The sequence below is a fragment of the Rattus rattus genome, chromosome 15 (assembly GCF_011064425.1).
Source record: "Rattus rattus isolate New Zealand chromosome 15, Rrattus_CSIRO_v1, whole genome shotgun sequence".
NCBI classification, from domain to species: domain Eukaryota; kingdom Metazoa; phylum Chordata; class Mammalia; order Rodentia; family Muridae; genus Rattus; species Rattus rattus.
This window is the reverse complement of record NC_046168.1, coordinates 67060131-67080513: the sequence shown is the minus strand read 5'-3', so window position 1 is coordinate 67080513 and position 20383 is coordinate 67060131. Positions and strand designations below refer to the sequence as shown.

Sequence of the window (20383 nt, the reverse complement as noted above, 5' to 3'; positions counted from 1 at the left end):
TAGATAAACTAAGCAGTGACAATAAGGTCAGTAGGTGAAAATCAAAAGTTTTCTTTTACCATGCCCTTTTATACAGTCTGCCATCACGACTTATGATCCGGGTTTAGGGTGGGTCTTCCTGCCTCCAATGATCCAATCAAAAACAATCCCTCATAGGTATGCCCAGATGTTTAGGTTGATTCCAATTGTAGTCAAGTTGAAAACCAAGATTAGCCATCACATGAAGGGTTTGTTTTTTCCTAATAAAGCTCTGTAGACAATAGAGGTACACCATTTCTTCCAATCCAAATGGAGATTCTAGAAACTTCCATATTCCATGAAGACAAACTAGATATGATGTAAGATAGATTCACTAACAACCGTGTGACACAGCATGGAAGTCTGCAATGAAAAAAACACTAGCAAATTACAAAACATGTATTCCTCAACAAAAGCAGTCATGGGATGGAACCAAGGTGATCCTTAGAAGTCAATGGACAACAACACAAAAGTTTACGAGCATACACACACACACACACACACACACACACACACACACACATACACACACACACACACACACACACTAAAACTAAAACTAAATGAATCAAACTCTCAAATGAGAAAAGTAATAAGATAATCCCAAGAAAGTTAAAAAAAGAAGTACAATTTCTACAGATACATTATAATTAATAAGATAAAAACCCACCCTTCATGGAGAAGCACATTTGGCAAATTTCACTAAGAAATCAGCTGAACACATGGTTCCTCAGAAAGACAGAAGGATAAAATTTCAGAGCCTGGATTTCAGTTGCAAAGCAAGTAACTATGGGGTCTTGGCAAGCTCCTTAAATTTTCTCAGCACGGGCTTGCCATGTGCAAAATGTAGATAACAAAACAAGCTTGCCTCACACGCTGCTGTCAGCACTAGAGGATGTTAGATATTCAAAGGATACAGCATAGTGCCTGGCTCACAGAACAGGCAATAAACACAATCATTATAACATCACTCTACAGCCCTGGGCTTAAACAGAGCAGTAGATCTGCCTGGCGTTTGGGTTGGAGTTTACTGCAGTGATTTTAACAATTCTATTAGCTGACTATTTTCATTCTTAAGGAGCAATCTGAATTTCTCATCAGAGGAATCATGTCTGGAACTCTCTGAACTAAACAGTTAACATGATCATGCTTCACAGGCGCATCCAAGCTTAGTGCTACCTGTTTCTGCTATCTTCTGTCAGAGATAGTTCTTTAATGTGTGCCTATGCGAGGTTTATAGCTTTTCCAGTATCTAACGCTGAAAACCTTTTCAACTTTTTTTTTCTTTTTCCCTTATTATATCTTAGGGATGGGAGTCCATAACCTAACAGTTAAAGTTACAAAATGTTTTAAGTTACCCCACCCCACAAAAACAACACAAAGCACTGTACTTAGTGTGGGACAAGGACACGGTATCCATGGTTTACTTAAGAAGTGTCCTTAGGAATCAGAGAAAGAACTGGAAGAGCTTGAAGGGGCTCGAGACCCCATATGTACAACAATGTCAAGCAACCAGAGCTTCCAGGGACTAAGCCACTACCCAAAGACTATACATGGACTGACCCTGGACTCTGACCTCATAGGTAGCAATGAATATCCTAGTAAGATCACCAGTGGAAGGGGAAGCCCTGGGTCCTGCTAAGACTGAACCCCCAGTGAACTAGATTGTTGGGGAGAGGGCGGCAATGGGGGGAGGATGGGGAGGGGAACACCCATAAAGAGAGGGAGGGGGAGGGATTATATATTTCCCGGAAACCGGGAAAGGGAATAACACTCGAAATGTAAATAAGAAATACTCAAGTTAATAAATAAATAAATAAATAAATAAATAAATAAATAAATAAATATAAAAAAAAATAAAGAAATGAGACCAATTGAAAAAAAAAAGATGTGTCCTTAGGGAAAGAGTGAGAAAGTGAGAAATGGAGGTGACAGGACCTGTGAGTTATTTCAACAATGGGGTTGCCACTGTGGAAACCTGGAGCTCGGTGCCTTTAAGGATGTAGGAATCTATGGAGACTATACCCCACAGCTGTGCTACTGAGGCATGAGGAGGCTGGGTCCTTGGCCACAGTTCCCTTCCAGCCTGGGGTGAGGAGGGTTCTTTGAAAAGTCAATATTAGCAACAGAGAAAGCCTACAATAATTGCCGGCAGGAGAGAGCTGTTGGCGTGTAGGTGAATAATCTTGTCAAATGGGTATGAATCCCGCTGGGAAAGACAGTATGGTCAACTCGGCAGTCAAGCTTTGAGTGACTTGTCCAGGCACCCAGGTGTAAAATGAGTGAGAGATGAGGTGCCATACTTAGAAAATTCTTCCCAAATCTGTTCCAATCGAGATTGTTTTTTTAAGTGTTTATTGAAATATATAATGTATACATTTTATAATTTACAAAATTTTAGAGTTCATAATATGTACAATAGTTTTTGATCATATTTTCCTTCCTCCAACTTCTCCCAAATCCTTGCCACCATCCTACCAACTCAGATTAATGTTTTTTATCTCTCCTGAAAAAATTAGTAAAAAAGAAAAAAATCCCAAAAAACAAAAGTCAAAACAGACCAACAACAGAAAATAAATGAGACAAAAAAGTGCTCATGCGCGCGCGTGTGTGCGCGCGCGCGTGTGCGTGCGCGCGCACACACACACACACACACACACACACAAAGAGAGGATCCATTTTGTGTTGGCCAAATACCCTTCAGGCATGGGGCCTCCTGTGGAGTATGGTTGATATACCCGGTGTCATTCTATTGAAGAAACCTAATTTCTTCCCAGCAGGTATCAATTATAAATATCTTCTTGGTTAGCAGTGGGACTTTCTGATCACTTCCTTTCTCAGAGCTGGGACTTTGTCTGTTTTGAACCTGTTCAGGTCTTCTGTCCTGTCCTAGTCTCTTTGAGTTCATATGTGCATCAATCATGCTGTGACTGGAAGACATGGTTCTTTGGAATCAACCACAACCTCTGACTCTAACAATCATTCTGTCTCGTCTTCTGCACAGAGAGATCCATGAGATTTATGAAAGGGGTTTGTGAAAGGCATCCCATTGGGTGCTTCAAAGTTTCTTACTCTCTGTACATTGTTCAGTTGCTCTCTGTGTTCATTCCCATTTAGGACTAGTACTAGAAGGATCCTGTCTTCCGTGTGTGGTGTGTGTGTGTGTGTGTGTGTGTGTGTGTGTGTGTGTGTGTGTGTGTGTGTGTGTGTGTGTGCGCGCGCGCACATGCACATATAGTTAGAGTTGAATGATGCAATGATCTGTGGGTATGGCAACGTCATTAGGAGTCATTTGTTCCTTAAGCAGAATAATAGCAGGAGTTTTTCCCCCAGGCCTATGATCTATTTAACCCTCAGGTTCTTGGCCACTTAATAGTGCCATGAGTGGGTTCCATTTTATAAGTCTTAAATTTAATTGTAAATGTGATTTGTTGCATCCATAACTATGTGCCACTATGGCGCCAACATGTCTTGTAGGCAGGTCTCTGTTGTAGGTCACAGTGTTTATAGCTAGGTGAAATTGATAATTAATTTTTCCTCTGGTTGCCTGCAAAGTATCTTCCATCACCGTAAATGCTAGTCAGTAGGGATGAAGGCCTGTGGTATTTGGACACTGACTAAATAAGATATCATCCTAATGTGCTGGATCTCATCTAGATTGCTTTTTATTCAGATATCCCAATCCCTAGGAAGCTCTTAATACTGGTGGCTTTCAATAAAAGGAATTGGAATTTCATACAGTGTGCTTCATAGTGTAGGTACTGCTCCTTGTTCTCTGTTTGGGTGTCTCTGTACCAAAACCCTGCCATTGTTTTTCTTGATGGCAGGATATATATGATTGGCAAGTGCACAGACTCAGGATGCTATCACTTATACCTGATCCACTATAGTGTAGAGATGTGGCTCTCTGAAGTCTTCAAAACCATTTGCTTCCAACTGAAATTATAGTTTTTTATACAACTGTGATGGCTATTCTTGGTTGTCAACTTGACTACATCTATGACAAACTGAAACCCAAATGACTGGGAATACTATGAGGGATTTTTTTTTCCTTAACTCAGTTATTTGAAGTGGGGGTGGCCAACTTCTGATCTAGATCTTCAAGGTGTAAAGACACACTTTTAATCCAGATCTTTTGATGTGGGAAGATTCCCCTTTAATCGAGACCATGCCTTCTGTTGACAGCCTATATAAAGGACATGGAAGAAGGAAGCTCTCACTTTCTCCCTCTCCTCCGCCCTCTCCCTCCTTCCCCCATTTCTGCTTGTTCTTGCTCTCACTAGTAAATCCATTCTTTTTTTTTTTTTTTTTTTTTTTTTTTTTTTCGGAGCTGGGGACTGAACCCAGGGCCTTGCGCTTCCTAGGCAAGCGCTCTAACCACTGAGCTAAATCCCCAACCCCAAGTCCATTCTTTCCATTGCAACTTCTTCCTTCAGTGTATACTGAAAACCAGCTGAGACATTCAGCCTGAGGAACTGAACCACTTGGACTTTCTATTGGTAGACAGCCATTGTTGAACTATTTGGACGTGGCCTGTAAGTCACTCTACTAAATCCTCTTTAGAAAGATGATAGATAGATAGATAGATAGATAGATAGATAGATAGATAGATAGATGAGAGATGAGAGATAAGATAGATGATAGATAGATAGATAGATAGATAGATAGATAGATAGATAGATAGAAGATAGATAGATAGATGATAGATAGATAGAAGATAGATAGATAGATAATAAATGTAGTTAGATGATACATAGCTGATCCATGATACATAGATTCATTCTATAAGTTCTGTTCTTCTAGAGAATCTTGACTAATACAACTTCTAACAACAAAAATAACATTTACACATTACATCTCTCAGAATTCTATCATCAACTTTATGTGTTTTATGGTTTCTGGACAAGAGAAACAAAATCTAGATAGCACCATTTTCAGATTCAAATATTGAGGCTTAGAGAGGTAAAGCAAATTATAGGAGATGGCAAAAGAGTTTTTCATAATCACCCTCCACTTGATCGGACTGCTGTTTCCCTTGAAAGGAATAGAGTGTAGGTCAGATTGAGGTCAAACCCACAGCTCATCATAGAGTCAAGGCCCTTTCCCATCATAACCCAAAAGATTCAGGGTTGTTTTGTTATTTTTTTTTTATTAACTTGAGTATTTCTTATATACATTTCGAGTGTTATTCCCTTTCCCGGTTTCCGGGCAAACGTTTTGTTATTTTTTAAAATAAAGGCACAAAAAGTCCTATTTCTTTTTCACCCTAGAAAACTTGGATGATGTCAGTTGCTTGACCCAATCACCATGATGCATGCCTTCATGGCGAGAATAAAAGGTGTTTGTCACATAGTGAACGTTCATCTTACAGAGAACACAAAGCAATGGTGTGAACGGCTCTCAGAGCTGTGCTTCAGATGAGTGCACTGTATGACACCATGTATGTAAGTCCAAACACGGGAACAACGCAAAGTTCTGTTAGACATCAACGGAGTCTCTCTCTCTCTTTTCTCTCTCTCTCTGTCTTTCTGTCTTTCTCTCTCTTTCTCTCTCTCTTTCTCTGTCTCCCCTCCCCATCCTCCTCCCCCTCCCCCTTCCCCTTTCGCTCTCTTCTCTCTCCCTCCCCCCTTTCCTCCTTCCTCCTCCCTCTCCCTCTCCCTCTCTTTCAGCAGCCCCTGATTACCCATAGCTCTTCATTTATGGGTGGAGCCTCATGAAAGTTTCCTCATCCACGTTGACATGTCAACTGGCATTGTCATTATGCAACGGTGTCTTGTTTAGTCAACTGTACTGCTGAGATCTCATAGAAACAACTTGCTTGTCATTCCTCCAAGAAACGAGCACCGTGCACCCTGGCTCTTCGAGTCTTTCTGCCCTCTCTCTTCCTTGAGCCATGGGTGAAGGGTTGCATTCTAGACGTGCCAGTTAGGGAGGGACAACCCACATTCACTTAGGCTCTGGATTTTGGCCAATTGTGAATCTTGGTAACAGTCTCCATCTGCTGAAAAAAAAAGCATCTTTGATGAGAAGTGAGAGCCACATTTATCTATGGGTATGAGGATTAGGATATAGAGTTCAGTTGGAACTTGTATTGGTTTAGTAAAATGGCAGTAGCAAATTCTCTTTTAGGGTCTGTGGCCCCTCTGTAGCCACTTGTAGTTGGCAGGATTTACAGTAGGAGGCATGAATTCCCTCCCATTGACAAGATGTAGTTTGCTGGGTTTGCATTAGCAGGCATTAATTCTCTTCCATTGACAACATGTAGTTAGTTGGATTTACAGTACCAAGCATGAATTCCCTCCCATGGAGTGGACTTTAAGTCCCTTTAGGCAGTGATTAGTAGTGCCATGATTGTAGCACATGGCATGTCTTATGAGGTTGGCCGTCTTTGTGTATTTGAAGGTTCAGCATGACAGCCCGATAGAACTTTTCATTGCTTTTATCGTTTGGAAGCTTGTACATCACCTTTGGATGAAAGCTCGTCTTTCCCAGCTCAATCCTTCTAAGCCAATGGTTCTCAACCTATGGGAAGAAACCCCTTTGGGGTTCAAATGACCCTTTGACAGGGGTCACCTAAGACCATTGGAAAACACAAATATTTGCATTCCAATCCATAACAGTCACAAAATTACAGTTGTGAGGGAGCAACAGAAATAATTTTATGTTGGAGGTCACCACAACACGAAGAACTGCATCAAAGGGTGGCAGCGTTAGGAAGGTTGTGAACCATTGTTCTAAGCCATGCATCTAAAATAATAGGTTCTTATATTCAAGTTGTAGAAGCAACTACAGGCAGTGGCAGTGCCTTACATGCATTTAGGAGTCTCTTGCTCTCTCTGGATCAACAGTTTGAACACTACACAATGGGGTTTTGTTAGGTACTCTACAGCTCTTGGGCAAAGCATTATCATCTCATGTGATGTAACTCTATGAATTCTCTCTCTCTCTCTCTCTCTCTCTCTCTGTGTGTGTGTGTAAATTTATATGTATGTAAATTTATACAATAATGTTTCCCAGAGGCTTCTTCAAACATCCTTACTGTTATTTATCTCTCCTGCCTCCCTCTCCCTTTGTATTACCCTCACTTCTCCCTCCCCAGTTAAATAAAGTTGCCCAAATTTTCCCCTTCCTCCCTCCATAGTACCTTCCTACCCCTTCACTATAGCACCCATCCTACTCTCCATGGATCTTATCCACTTTCCTGGCTTCAGTGGTTACTGCAGGTTACATTCAAGTCCCAATATTCAGAGCTTGGATCCACAAATAAGAAGGATAGAACATGTGACACTTGTATTTCTGGGTCTGGGTCAGCTCACACAGTATAATATTTTCTAGTTTCGTCCACCTACCTGCAAGTTTAATTATTTTGTTTCTCTTTATAGTTAAATAGAATCCATTGCATACATGTTCTACATTTTCATAAAACCATTCGTCAGTTGAAGGACATTTAGGTGGTTTCTATTTCCTAGTGATTGTGAAGATAGCAAGTGTCTGTGGAGTGAGCTGTTGAGAGCTTTGCTTATATGCTAAGGTGTGGTGTAGCTGGCTTGTACGGTGGATTCCCATTTAGCTTTTCCCTGCATTGATGCCACAGGGACTCTGCCACTTTGCAATCCCACCAATAGTAAATGAGTGTTCCCCTTTCCCCACATCCTCAGTGGGCATTTGCTGCCAGTTGTATTCTTTTTCTCCCCCTCTCACAGTTCACATTCAATAAAACAAGCAAACAAACAAACAAAATCAGGGTGATTTCTGTGACCGGTACATCAGATAGTCTGCCCACGACACAGCTCAGCTCATTCCTAATAGTGGGAGAAAGACTAACCACCCCCAGCTCTATAGGAAAGACATATATTGAATCTCACCACATCTTGTGTTTAAGCATGAGTATAAGAGATTTTCTTCTGGCTGCTCAGTGCTGCCTGGCAGATAAAATGGTCCAGTGCTCACTTCTGCTTTAAGAAACATCCTTTGCTCTTTTGGACATTAGGCTCGATGGTATCACTGCTAGGTTTCCAGCCAGCTGGGCACACTTCACTACATTTGTCAGTGAGCTGGAAGGCCTGGACTGGCCTCAGAATCTTATTCGCAGAGTGGCCAACAGGAAGATCATTTATATCTGGTGAAGGATACTTCTAACATCAATAATAAAGTGGCCCCTATAAGAGATACCTTCATCAACCCTGAGCTCCATAATCCTGAGCAATGGCGCACATGGGATCTGGGGTCAAGGGAATGCCCATAGGTTCCACTCCTCCTTGTATCCTGGGTGTATTAATCGGTGCCAGATGACAGAAATGAGAATCCACAGGAACTCTCATCACTTGACCGTTGAGTCTCTTAAATGCTTCTGCCCTATCACTGAAAGCAATGATCTCTGTGGAGCACACAAAAGTATAATCAAGAGGGTAAAAGAAAAACAACATATTTCCCTCTGTATTCACTTCGGCTGATCTCTGTGAATTGTCCATCTGGCACAACAGCTGTGGCTTTGAAGTTGGGGGCAGGATGCCCAATTTTTTGCATTTCCTGAATACATCTTGCTATCAGCAGGGTCGAACCACAGGTCTCTGAGACAAGATGGCAGAAAGATGACTGCAAGTGGTGTTCTTGATCTTAGCCATTCTGAATGGGGTAAAGATAAAAATCCCAAAGAAGTTTTAATTTGCACTTCTCTAATCACTAAGAATTCTGAACACTTTCTAAGATATTTCTCAGCCATTTTGTTTCTTTTCAAATTCTATGTTTTTTAACTTTTTCATATAATGTATTCTGATCATGGTTTCTCCTCCTCTAGTCCTCTCCCAGAACCTTTTCACATTCTTACCTCCCTCCCATCCAACTTTATTTTCATTCTCTCTGTCTCTGCTTCTGTCTCTGCTTCTGTCTCTGCTTCTGTCTCTGTCTGCCTCTCCTCTCCCTCTCCCTCCCTCTCCCTCTCCCTCTCCCTCTCCCTCTCCCTCTCCCTCTCCCTCTCCCTCTCCCTCTCCCTCTCCGTCTCCCTCTCCCTCTCCCTCTCCCTCTCCCTCTCCCCAGGTCAGCAGCCCTGGATTTGCCTGTGACCAGATTCTTCAGAGAGGGTAAATGACTTAGACAATGTCATCCTACTAGCCAGGATCCTGATCAATCCCTGTCCCTCCTTACTACATAACAAACACCTCCCACCTCTGTGACTACAGGCTCCACTGGTCTAGGCAGGAAAGGGTTAACCAGTAGCCACCTTTCCACCAGACAGTTGGTGCTCCCCTTCCAGAAGGAATCCTGCTCCTGGATTCATGAACAAGCCAATCCTAGCTCTCTTCCACCTGGGTCAAGCAATTTGGTACATGTGACCTTTGTTTGAACGAAGATCTGGTCCACAGGACAGCTCATGCCACAGCAGCCACCACTGACGCTCACTGACCTCCTCATCATCTGAGAGCAAACCGGTAGTGTGGGAGTCATCAGGCAGACAAGAAAATGGAGCAGGGTAGGGAGGAGATGGGGGAAGACATTAACAGTTTCTATTTTTTACTATGAAAAGAGATTTTTTGACACATTAAGTAAAAGAATTTTAATACATTAGCACATGTGGGGAGGAAGAGAGAAAGAAAAAAAGCAGAAGAGCTTTCCTAAAGCAACTCCTCACTGCTCCAAGGTGCCTTCTGGTAAGATAAATGGCTTAGTCTTTACCCCGGCTTTTCTCTCCCCTAAGCATCTCAAAAGCAGATTTCTTTTTTTCTATTCAAACCACCAGAACATGGCTGAAGGGGATTTCAAGCTACACAATGAATGTAGATGTGCATGTGTGTGCATACTCACATTACTACATATTACACACACACTCACACACAGACACTCACACCACTACATATCACACACACACATAAACATACACACACCACTACATATTACACACACACCACCAATATTACACACACACACACACACACACACACACACACACACAGTGCTCTCCAGAGCACACCACCTTTGCCTCTTTGAGGAGGATGCTCCTCTGGGGCTTTGTAAGAATACAAATGAAGATGTTTGTCCACCTTTCCTTGTAGAAACTGAATCTAAATCCAAATGTCTTTTATCTATCTATTTATTCTTCTTTCATACAATACATCCTGACCACATATACCTCCCCTCTCCCCTAGATCTACTCTCCTCCATTTCCCTTCAGGAAAGCGCAGACTTCCCAGGGATAGCAACAGAACACAGAACAACAAGTTAAAGTCAAACAAGGCACAAACCATAATCTCCAGGCTGTGTGAGGCAACCCAGTAAGAGGAAAAACATCTAAGAGCAAGCAAATGAGTCAGAGACTCCCAGCCGGCTGGTGATGGTTCATACCTTTAATCCCACCACTTGGAAGACAGAGGCAGGCAGATCTCCGAGTTTGAGGACAACCTAGTCTACAGAGTGATTTCCAAAAGTCACTTTTTTAAAGATCCCAATTACTGCCCCCACCTGTCCCCTCCTCAAAGAATCCCTCTACGTTCCCTCCCCTCTCTCCTTCTCCTCAGAGAGGGTGCCCCCCACCCTACTGGGTATCCTTCTACCCTGTCACATCAACTCTCTGCAGGGTTAGTGCATCCTTTCCCACTGAGGTCAGACAAGGCAGCCCTGTTGGGGAATGGATTCCACAGAGAGGCAACAGCTTTAGGGACAACCTCTGCTCCAGTTGTTGGGGGACCCACATGGAGACTGAGCTACAGGCTGCCAGGGGCCTTGGTCCAGCCTGTGTATGGTCTTTGGGTGGTGGATCCATCTCTGAGAGCCCCCAGGCTCCAAGTTAGTTCATTCTGTTGGTCTTTTGGACTTCCTATTCCCTTCAGGTTTTTAATCTGAAAGTCATTTTTAAAGAGCAATAGTGGTTTAACCAGAACAGATTGGACTAAGCCATCCAGCTTTAGAAATTTATTAACTAGCTATAGTCTTTCTTCCAACCAATCTTCGTCTTGTTTGAATCCACTTGATTTTATAAAATCCAACTCAAATAAACTTAAAAGTATCTGTAAGGTTAAACTGGAGGATAAACGCTATGACTTTTCTGACCAAAGTCATGACTTTAAAAATCTACATTGCCTATGACCAAGTAATTTCACTCTATGAGTAGACCTTAAGGAATGAGTCATACGAGTGTGCAAATGTTTATATACAGGAAATTTATAGTAGCAAAATAAAACAAGCAGAAAAATATCTACTAATAAATAAACATAGTTTTCTGAGCAATGATACACTTCTATAAAAAAAAATATGAAGCCTGTAAAAGTGATAACATTAGCATAGACCAATGTCAAGGAAAAGCTAATGGCTGACATAGGATCCGAGGGATGCATGTGTCACAGAAACGCCTATTGTCAGCATCAGAAAAAGTCTGGCAAGATAAACAGTGAGTTATTGTTCATTTGTAGAAATGCACATGACATAAATGCTATCTATACTTTTTTCATTAAATAAATTATTAATGGCTAAAAAATCGTGAAAACTTTTTCAAAAACTAAAGTAACTTTTCCATCTCTGAGATCACTTCAGTCATGGGACCGCCTCCCACGATGGCAAAACCACTCACTGATGTACCAGACACCTCAGTGTTAGGACTAGCTGCCTGATGGGAACCATAAGCAACTAATGCTAGAGAGCCCTAGTGCTGGGCCTACACTTCCGCAACTCCTTCTTATGATTCCTTAAAAATACTGGCACAGCTATTGGGGACACATCTATTTCACTCTTTCCTTCCTTCTTTCCTGGGTAATAAAAAGGAAAACAGGAGTCCTAGAGGGAGAGAGTCTGATCATTATTTGATGGGCTTTTCATTATGGTGAAAATTTTTAAAGCATAATATAGAAAGAACAAAGAATAATCTTTGATCAGAATGTCACTTGAGTCATCTGAGAGTGGCCCAGAGTACCTTGAAACCTAGTAAACCAGACAACAGCTGGCCAGCAAGTATGACTCACGGGCTGGGAGGCTCGGACCTAGGGCTCCCCCTCAGCAAAAGTTGAAAGGTGGTGTTCACGAAAGGTTGCAAGACTCGTTCGTTTAGTCAGAAAGCTCCCGGTGATGCTTGGGGTTTGCTATGGATCGTTCCAGCCTCTCAAATCGATCACTGCGTATTGACTGAGTACTGACTGTTTGCTAGGCTTCGTGCTAGGCATTTTGGGAGATGTGCAATAAACACTCGGTCCTCCTCAATTAAGGCCACAAGCCCATGGGTAACAAAGTGGGAGCTGTCTCAGAAGGCAAACGACGTGAGCTAAAGAAATGCAGAGACAGGACACCCTGAGGGCAGGAAGGCCAGGAGGGCTTCAGAAAGGAGTAAGACATAAGCTGGAATCAAGAACAGAAAAGATTGCTTGTCAAGAAAATGGAAGTGTATTAGGATACTAGCTACAACATACCCAATGCCAACATCTTTACACTGTGGCTGACAGAAGAGTTGGGCTGGGGGCTGAGCTCCCCTCTCCGTGCAGCTGTTCAGGCTCTCAGCTGCCAAGGGTTCTACTATCTTTCATACATGTTCTTCAACAGAAGAGCACACATACAGGAATGATGGCCTAGGATCTCAGAAGGATGTTTATATACTCCAGGCATGACATCAGCTCATGTCATTCGTCACACGTGCCTTTGACCTTAAGTAAGCAAGTGGTCCCGCCTAGATAAATAGTTACAGAATTGTAAATAATGGAAAATTTCACAGCTTTGAATACCTACCCGTTTAAGCAACCATTCAATGTTCAATACAAGGTTTTGTGTTTCATATCAGAAGCAAAGAAACTGGGTTGAAAACCTTCTGCAGTGTCCTTGTCTTCCCAGAGGGGAATCTCTCTAACAGCCCTTTGAGCTGCTCTCAGCAAAATGACACTGTCCATCAGGCATACTGGGCACTTACAGCCAGAAGGAACTGGCACCCTAGAGCTGGGGTGGTCACCCCTGTCCTCACACACCTGGGAACTGTGGAGAACTAGACAACTAGACAAAAGGGTCATTCATCCTTCTTGGACTCCTTGGCAGAGGAGCTTTAGAAAATACTATCTAATGTGACAAAGCATGCAAATTAAAAGTAAAATTAGGGAAGGTGATAGCTTACCTTTCTCAAGTGTGAAGACCTGTGTGATTCCCTGAACCTATATGAAGAGGCTGGGTGTGCTTGTAATCTCAGCACTTGGGAGACAGAAACGGTTGGACCTCTGGAGCTCACTGGGCTAGCTAGTCTAACCTAATGCATAAGCTCTACACACACACACACACACACACACACACACACACACACACACACACACACACACACACACTCATGTGCACACACACATGCATGAATAAAACTGGTAAAGACTTTTGTGGAAGTCCGGCCATTAGGATGATATTATTCTAATACAATACTCTGATGTTACTCTAATTATCTGTGCAGGTTGTGATGTCCTATATATCTTACTGCTCAGGTTTGCACAATAGGAAATTAGGATATAAGAATATGGAGTGAGGAAGGACTCCACAGGACACATGATGGTGACTCTTGTTGCACCAAGGTATTGTTGCACTGCTCCCAATGGTCTCATTATGCCTGTCTGTTTAGAAACACTGCAACACCCTACTTACCATGACTATACATGAGAGAGCTCAGTTCAGATCCTGGCCTTCACCTTGGGCTTAAGATATGACGAGACTTCAACCATGGGTCACTGGTGACTGTTTACTGGTTTCCAAATGCCACATATCCTGGGAATCATTTCTTCAGCAAGGGAGAAGATTCTGTGGGCTTATTAACTACCAGTAACCACAGGAATGGTGTGCAGATACTGGTTTAGAAAACAAAAAACAAAAACAAAAACAAAAAACTCAAGTAAATGGACTTAGCAAAGTCTGCCAGATTGCTTCAGCTGGTCTTTTCTTCCTGCATAGGACATTTATTTGAAGTATACAAATATATATATATATATATATATGTGTGTGTGTGTGTGTGTATATGTGTGTGTATACATGTGTGTATATATACATATACATATACATATACATCATATACATATACATATACATATACATATACATATACATATACATATACATATACATATACATATACATATACATATACATATACATATACATATACATATACATATACATATACATATACATGCATACAGCCAATGACAACCACTTAACTAGTATGACTAGGTAAGCAGTGGCTGGGATCCTTCCCAGGAATCTAAATAAAGTAGTCTTAATTTATTAAGCAAGAAAAAACACTAGGTATGTATATTTTATTAGTGCTTTTCCCATATACCAAAGAGCTTGAATTAAGTGATCTTACTGTGACCTGTCTTCTTATTATCTTATGCTATAAACAGACTCAGGCCAAGTGTATACAAGGTCTAGGAATAAAATAGTTGAAGAAGTGTCCAGAACTCCCGGCTTTCCCAGTACAGCTCTGTGCATTTGCTGTTCCTCTTATTTGCCATTTCCCTCAAGAGCTGGTTTAGCAGCAGCCCCCATCACACAGGGAGTCATAGCTAAAACACCTAAGGGTGCCTATTTAGTCCAAAAGTGTTTATTGAGTGCTTAGTACATTTAGACACTGAAGACCAGCTCTAAGGAATACAGCAGTCTGTGCCTCTCAAGTTTTCTACCTAGGGTCTCCAGAGCTGAGACCTATGATGACTCAGCTCCCTTTTAGACAGACACGGATACTGATACCCTGAGAGGAGAAGGGTGGCCGGCAACCATCTCACCTTACATGTCTGAGGTGGGACATAGGCCCATGTCTGCTAGCCATGATGCTGGGCTGTACCATGGCATGCTGCTCTCCAGCTCCCTCACTGGATTTTCTTGGAGCTATGACAATGGCTACCCATAGGACCCTAACAGTAGAGACACAGGGAAGCTCACACTGGAGAACTACGATGCCCATGCGTCTTTGACTTTTGTTTGCTATAGGTACAGGCAAAGCAGCCCTCCAAGTACTTTTGGACTTTTGATAGGAATTTCAAAGACAAAAGTGACCTCTAAATATTTATATAGATTGCCTAAGAAAAATTCTCTTTTTACATAAGAATATATTCTAACATAAGAATATATAATCAAATATATTAATATATTATATATTATTTATAATGTTATGTATTTATTCTAACATAAGAGTATATGATTAAATACATATTTAATTATAGCTAACAGACAAGAATTCTGTACGAAGTAGTTCAAGCAGCCCCTGACCTTTGTGTTATGGAATAGATGAGTATAATAGAGGTCAGAAGTGTCACTTGGAAAATATAAAGATTTTAATAACAACTTATTAACAATGAGGAAGGGTTTTTCTTCTTGCCAAAATAGCGTGCAGATAAACCCCACAGTACGTCCAACAATCTGTTCATAATGGCTGCTGCTTAAAGAAGTCATGGTCTCATGCCTAAAGGAGCCGTTGCTTCTTAATGTTTTTTCAAGACTTTTGCTTTTATAATAATGTTTTAATTTTTGAAATTTGAAATTATAATACAATTAAATAATTCACCCTTCTCTTTCCTGCCTCCAAGTCTTCCCATGCACCATCCCTTGCTCTCTGATTCATGTCCTCTTTCTATAATTGTTACATATTGGTAGATTATTCTTAAATACATAAATAGAGCCTGCATAGTTACGCACATGTGCACATGCACATGCACACACACATATGCACAGATACACACATGCACATGCATACACACATGCACATGGACACATACACATACATACACACACACACACACACACACAGGTACACACAACTGACCACTTGGTATTGGATTACCAACTGGGAAGAAGGCTGTTCAGAGAAGTCCATTTCTCCTACTTTTAAGATTCTCCCATTGCTCATAGCTTTTTGTCTATGGTTGAGGCACCAGAAGCCTTTCCCCCTCCATGTTAGCGTGTCCATTGATGTCATCATTATGCAGGCCTTGTTTAGTCATCCATGTTGATGAGAGTTCATGGGTAAGCCTCTCTGAGATCTTTAAGAGTCACAATCTCACAGCAAACTTCAAGTTCCTCTGACTCTTACCCTGTCGCTCCCCTTCTCCATGCACAAGGATCACAGAGCCTTAGGCGCAAGAATTGTGTTTACGTATCAGTTGGGACTGACTGCCACATGATCTCTTGTCCTCTGCATTTTGATCAATTGTGGGATTTTTGGTTACAGTCTCGATGTGTCATAAAGACAAGTTTCCTTGATAAGCAGTAAGAACTACACTTATCTGTGAGTATCAAAATAAATATTAACATGGTTTTAGTAATTATTCTGGTTCAGTGAAGTGGGAGTTGTAGGTTCTCCTCCAAGATCCATGATTTCACTATCAACTAATTGGCTGTGTTTCCAGTACTGGGCAAGGTTTTCCACTTAGTGAGCAGACCCTAAGACTAATTAGAGAGCTGTTGGTTATAGCCAAGGTATATATGCCATTTCTGTACTTGCTGGCTATTGTTGTGATTTGTTGATGTCATATCTGAGTAGGATGGTTTTGGCTCTCTTCTTTGGGAACTTGTATGGCACCTTCTGGTACTATGAAAATCAGTATTGATTTCAGGAAAGGAGTTTCTGGGCCCCGTACCTGAAATTCATGGTGTCTCAAGCAATAGGGACTTAACTTCCACCTCTGAGAAGTAACAAAGGGCAGTAGCAGTAGGCTACACATTTGAGAAATTGTTTGAACTGCCCTAACCAACAACTCAAAAAAGAGCTTCTCATGCCTGATACTGGGGTTTTTATTAGACAGTCTATGGCTCTTATGGGGACTATTGTCAGCCCAGATAGAAATATTTCACTTAAATTATATGTGTGTATATACATACAGACTTATATGAATTATATGTTAGATAGATAGATAGATAGATAGATAGATAGATAGATAGATAGATAGATAGATAGATAGATGATAGATAGACAGACAGACAGACAGATGGTTGGTAGATGGATGACAGACAGATAGGATGACAGAAAGACAATAGATTGATTTGATAGAAGATAGATAAATAGAATGATAGATAAAAGATAAATGATTGATAGATAGAATGCTTGTCTGTGGCCTTTTTCAAACACCGTTACTGCTATTCTACTTTCCTTCTGTATTTCTCACCTTCTCTTCCCTATTTTTACCATTTCCCCCTTCAAATCACTTGCTAGTCCCCTCTTTGTTGCTCCCCACATGCTGCCCTTATATGTTCTCTAAACTGCCCCTAAGTTTTTTCTACACTTCCTCTTTTTAGATTACAAGGGACTTACAGAGGAGCAAAGGATGAATTAACCTGAGATAAGGGCTGGGAGAAAGTGATCCAATTCAATTCTTAGCCTCCAGACACCCGTAATTTTTAAAATTGAGATTTAGAAGATAGAAAATCATAGGCCAGTGTAGTGCATAGATCTGTAATTCCAGTACTTATATCAGACAAAGGGTCTGATATAAGAGGATTCCAAGTACTGGGCCATCTTGAGCTCTAGAATAAGATCCTGTAATAAAAAATAAAGAAAAGAAAATTTAAAAGCAAACAAACAATAGAATAGAAGTAAACCACATGAAAAGATTAAGCAACAGCTCTGGCTAGCATTTATTATTTACTTTCTCCCTAGAGATTCACCGCATCCGTGTGGCATTAAACCCCATTACCAGCCTATGAGTAAGCATTATCACCTCGCTTCATAAGTTACTCTGTCAGCGAGTGGCGTTTGGCTCCATACCAAAGTCCATCCGATGCTAACCATCATCGCCTGTCCAGCATTAAGTGATAAATGGCAGAGTGTTTCTGGGAAGCAGGGATGGGGATAAGCGAGAGGAAAGGAGACGGATCAGGTGGTAATAAGCCAGTGTTTAATGAGCGCGTCACACATGATGCATTCTGGCAGGTGTCTGCTATGAAGATGCCCAGCACATTCATTCTCCAGCCATCCCTGACTAGGGTGTGGTCTCGGCAGGTACTTAACTTGTTAAGCCAGGAACTGAGCAACTCCAGTTCCTATTCTTTGTCCCTTGCTTTTCATTGCCAGTGACTTCAGCATGATTTGTCCTACATGCCATCTGAAGATAGCTGGGTGACTATTTCATACATGCCTACATATATACATTTACATACTCTATATAAAGCATTTGGCATAGCCCCTGGTATATAGCAGTTGTTGGCCAGTGTTTCTTTTTTTCTGATTTTTTTTATTTTTATTAGATATATTTCTTTACTTACATTTCAAATGTTATTCCCCTTCCCAGTTTCCTGTCCATAAGCCCCCATCCCCTCTCCTCCCCCTCCCCCATATGGGTATTCCCCCATACATCCTCCTTACTGTTCCCCCTCCATATTCCCCTGCACTGGGGTCCAACCTTGGCAGAGCCAAGGGCTTCCCCTTCCACTGGTGCCCAACAAGGCTATTCTCTGCTACATATGCAGTTGGAGCCCTGGGTCAGTCCATGTATAGTCTTTTGGTAGTGGTTTAGTCCCTGGGAGCTCTCTTTGATTGGCATTGTTGTTCTTATGGCCAGTGTTTCTTATCATTACAATTTATTTTGCCAGAATATTGAAAATAAAAGGGAAATTCGATGGAGTGGTCAAATAATTAAATCAAATAGAGGGAAGCTGGGTAGTGGGTTTGTGGACAACTGGTCTACTATCTTTCCCTACACACTGTGTGATTTTGAGTGTCTGTATTTTTCTTCATGCCAAATTCCATTGTCCTTGTATCTAAGTCCTTCAAAACCTAAATTTAACAAGATTTCTGGGATTTTTATCCCAAGATAGGTGTCTTTTAGAATAAAACTATACAGTAGACATATATTATGATCCATATATGCAATTTTAGATATTTGTATTCCCATATATACTCCAAAGATTATCATGCCCACACATAATCAATATAAAATTAATAACAAGGTGCTTTGTTTTCTTTTGTTCCACTAAATCTTTAATATATGGTGTTTTTTATTATATACCTGCAGCATCTCTCACTTTGGACTAGCTATAATTTTAGTAGTGCAAGCAGCCACATGAGGCCAGTGGCTAGTGTTTTTAGACACTTCACCTTTAGCACAAACTGATACCATTCCTTTAGAAAGCCAAACATCCCTGGCATTAACTGTGGGTGGAGGAGTGGATCATTAGAGTGGCAGGTGGTCCCATGGTCTCTCTGCCTCCAGGGAATCTGGAAAGAAGGATCTGTTTCCACCCAAAACAAATCACAGGAACCCATCTAAGGCCCTGCTGATAATACATTCATAGAGTTTCACACCCCAGCACACAAACAGGCTGTGGCTAAACAGGCTTGTAAAGAAAACACCTTCAGGTCTGTAGTCACCCCCACCAACACTCACAACCAATTCACAGTCAACATACTCAGCTACATCCCAGGCACATTCATTTCCTAGTAATAACATGGTTGTGAATAATTTATTCCTTTTTTTCTTAAGTTTCCTGAGCACCCACTATGTTCTAAGGGCTGACTCCTGACTAACTTCAAGGAGGACCTTGTATGTATGTATATGTATATACATATATATATACACACACATGTATATGTATATATGTATATATATATGTGTGTATATATGTATGTATATGTGTATATATGTATGTATATGTGTATATATGTGTGTATATGTGCATATATGTATGTATATATATGTATATATGTATGTATATATATGGAGATGTATACCCATATACCCATTCTCTCCTCTTTACCCATTAACTATCTGCATCCTCACAGAGGCCAAGACAAGAGGACACCTGTATGACAGTCACACAGCTGCTTGGTCAATCAAGGAAAAGCTATGTGGTCCCTGGCGGATTTCTTTCTAAAGACAAAGGGCAGTGGGGGATGTTGTTGCCACACTTAAATCGTCTTCTTTTAGGAGGCCATGAGGAAAGACATCCTCCACCTCATCTCACTTGGTGACACAGGGAATTTTATCATTGTACCATAGGTGGCAAGGACCAAGTATAGATTTTTGTAGGGGAAAAAAACCCCACAACATTGTTATTAGAGACTGAAAGAAAACCACCAACAAGCCCAGGTAGAGGTGCAACCAAATAGCTAAATTGCTTTTCTTCACCCAACAGCGCTTTCAAATGCTCATCATGCTGGGAAGTAGCTTCAGACTCGCTGTTCCACATCCTACTCCCAAGAAGACATGATCTGTGGCGGAGGGGCACAGAGAGCTCACACGGGTGGAATAGTATGTTGAGGGGCATATTAGGAAATAGCATGCTGTGGTGATTTGAATAGTAATGGCCCCCATACACCATGTTTTTGAATGCTTGGCACATAGGGAGGGTGCTCGGCACTATTAGGAGGTGTGGCCTTATTGGAATGGGTGTGGTCTTTTTGAAGGAAGTGTATCACTGTGCACATGGGCTTCGAGGT

General features: G+C 41.3%; 1 pseudogene; it reads right to left on the bottom strand.

Annotated features, from left to right (window-relative positions):
- Positions 1–7964: 7964 nt before the first annotated feature.
- On the bottom strand, positions 7965–8557 carry LOC116884825 (annotated as a pseudogene).
- Between the last annotated feature and the right edge of the window lie 11826 nt (positions 8558–20383).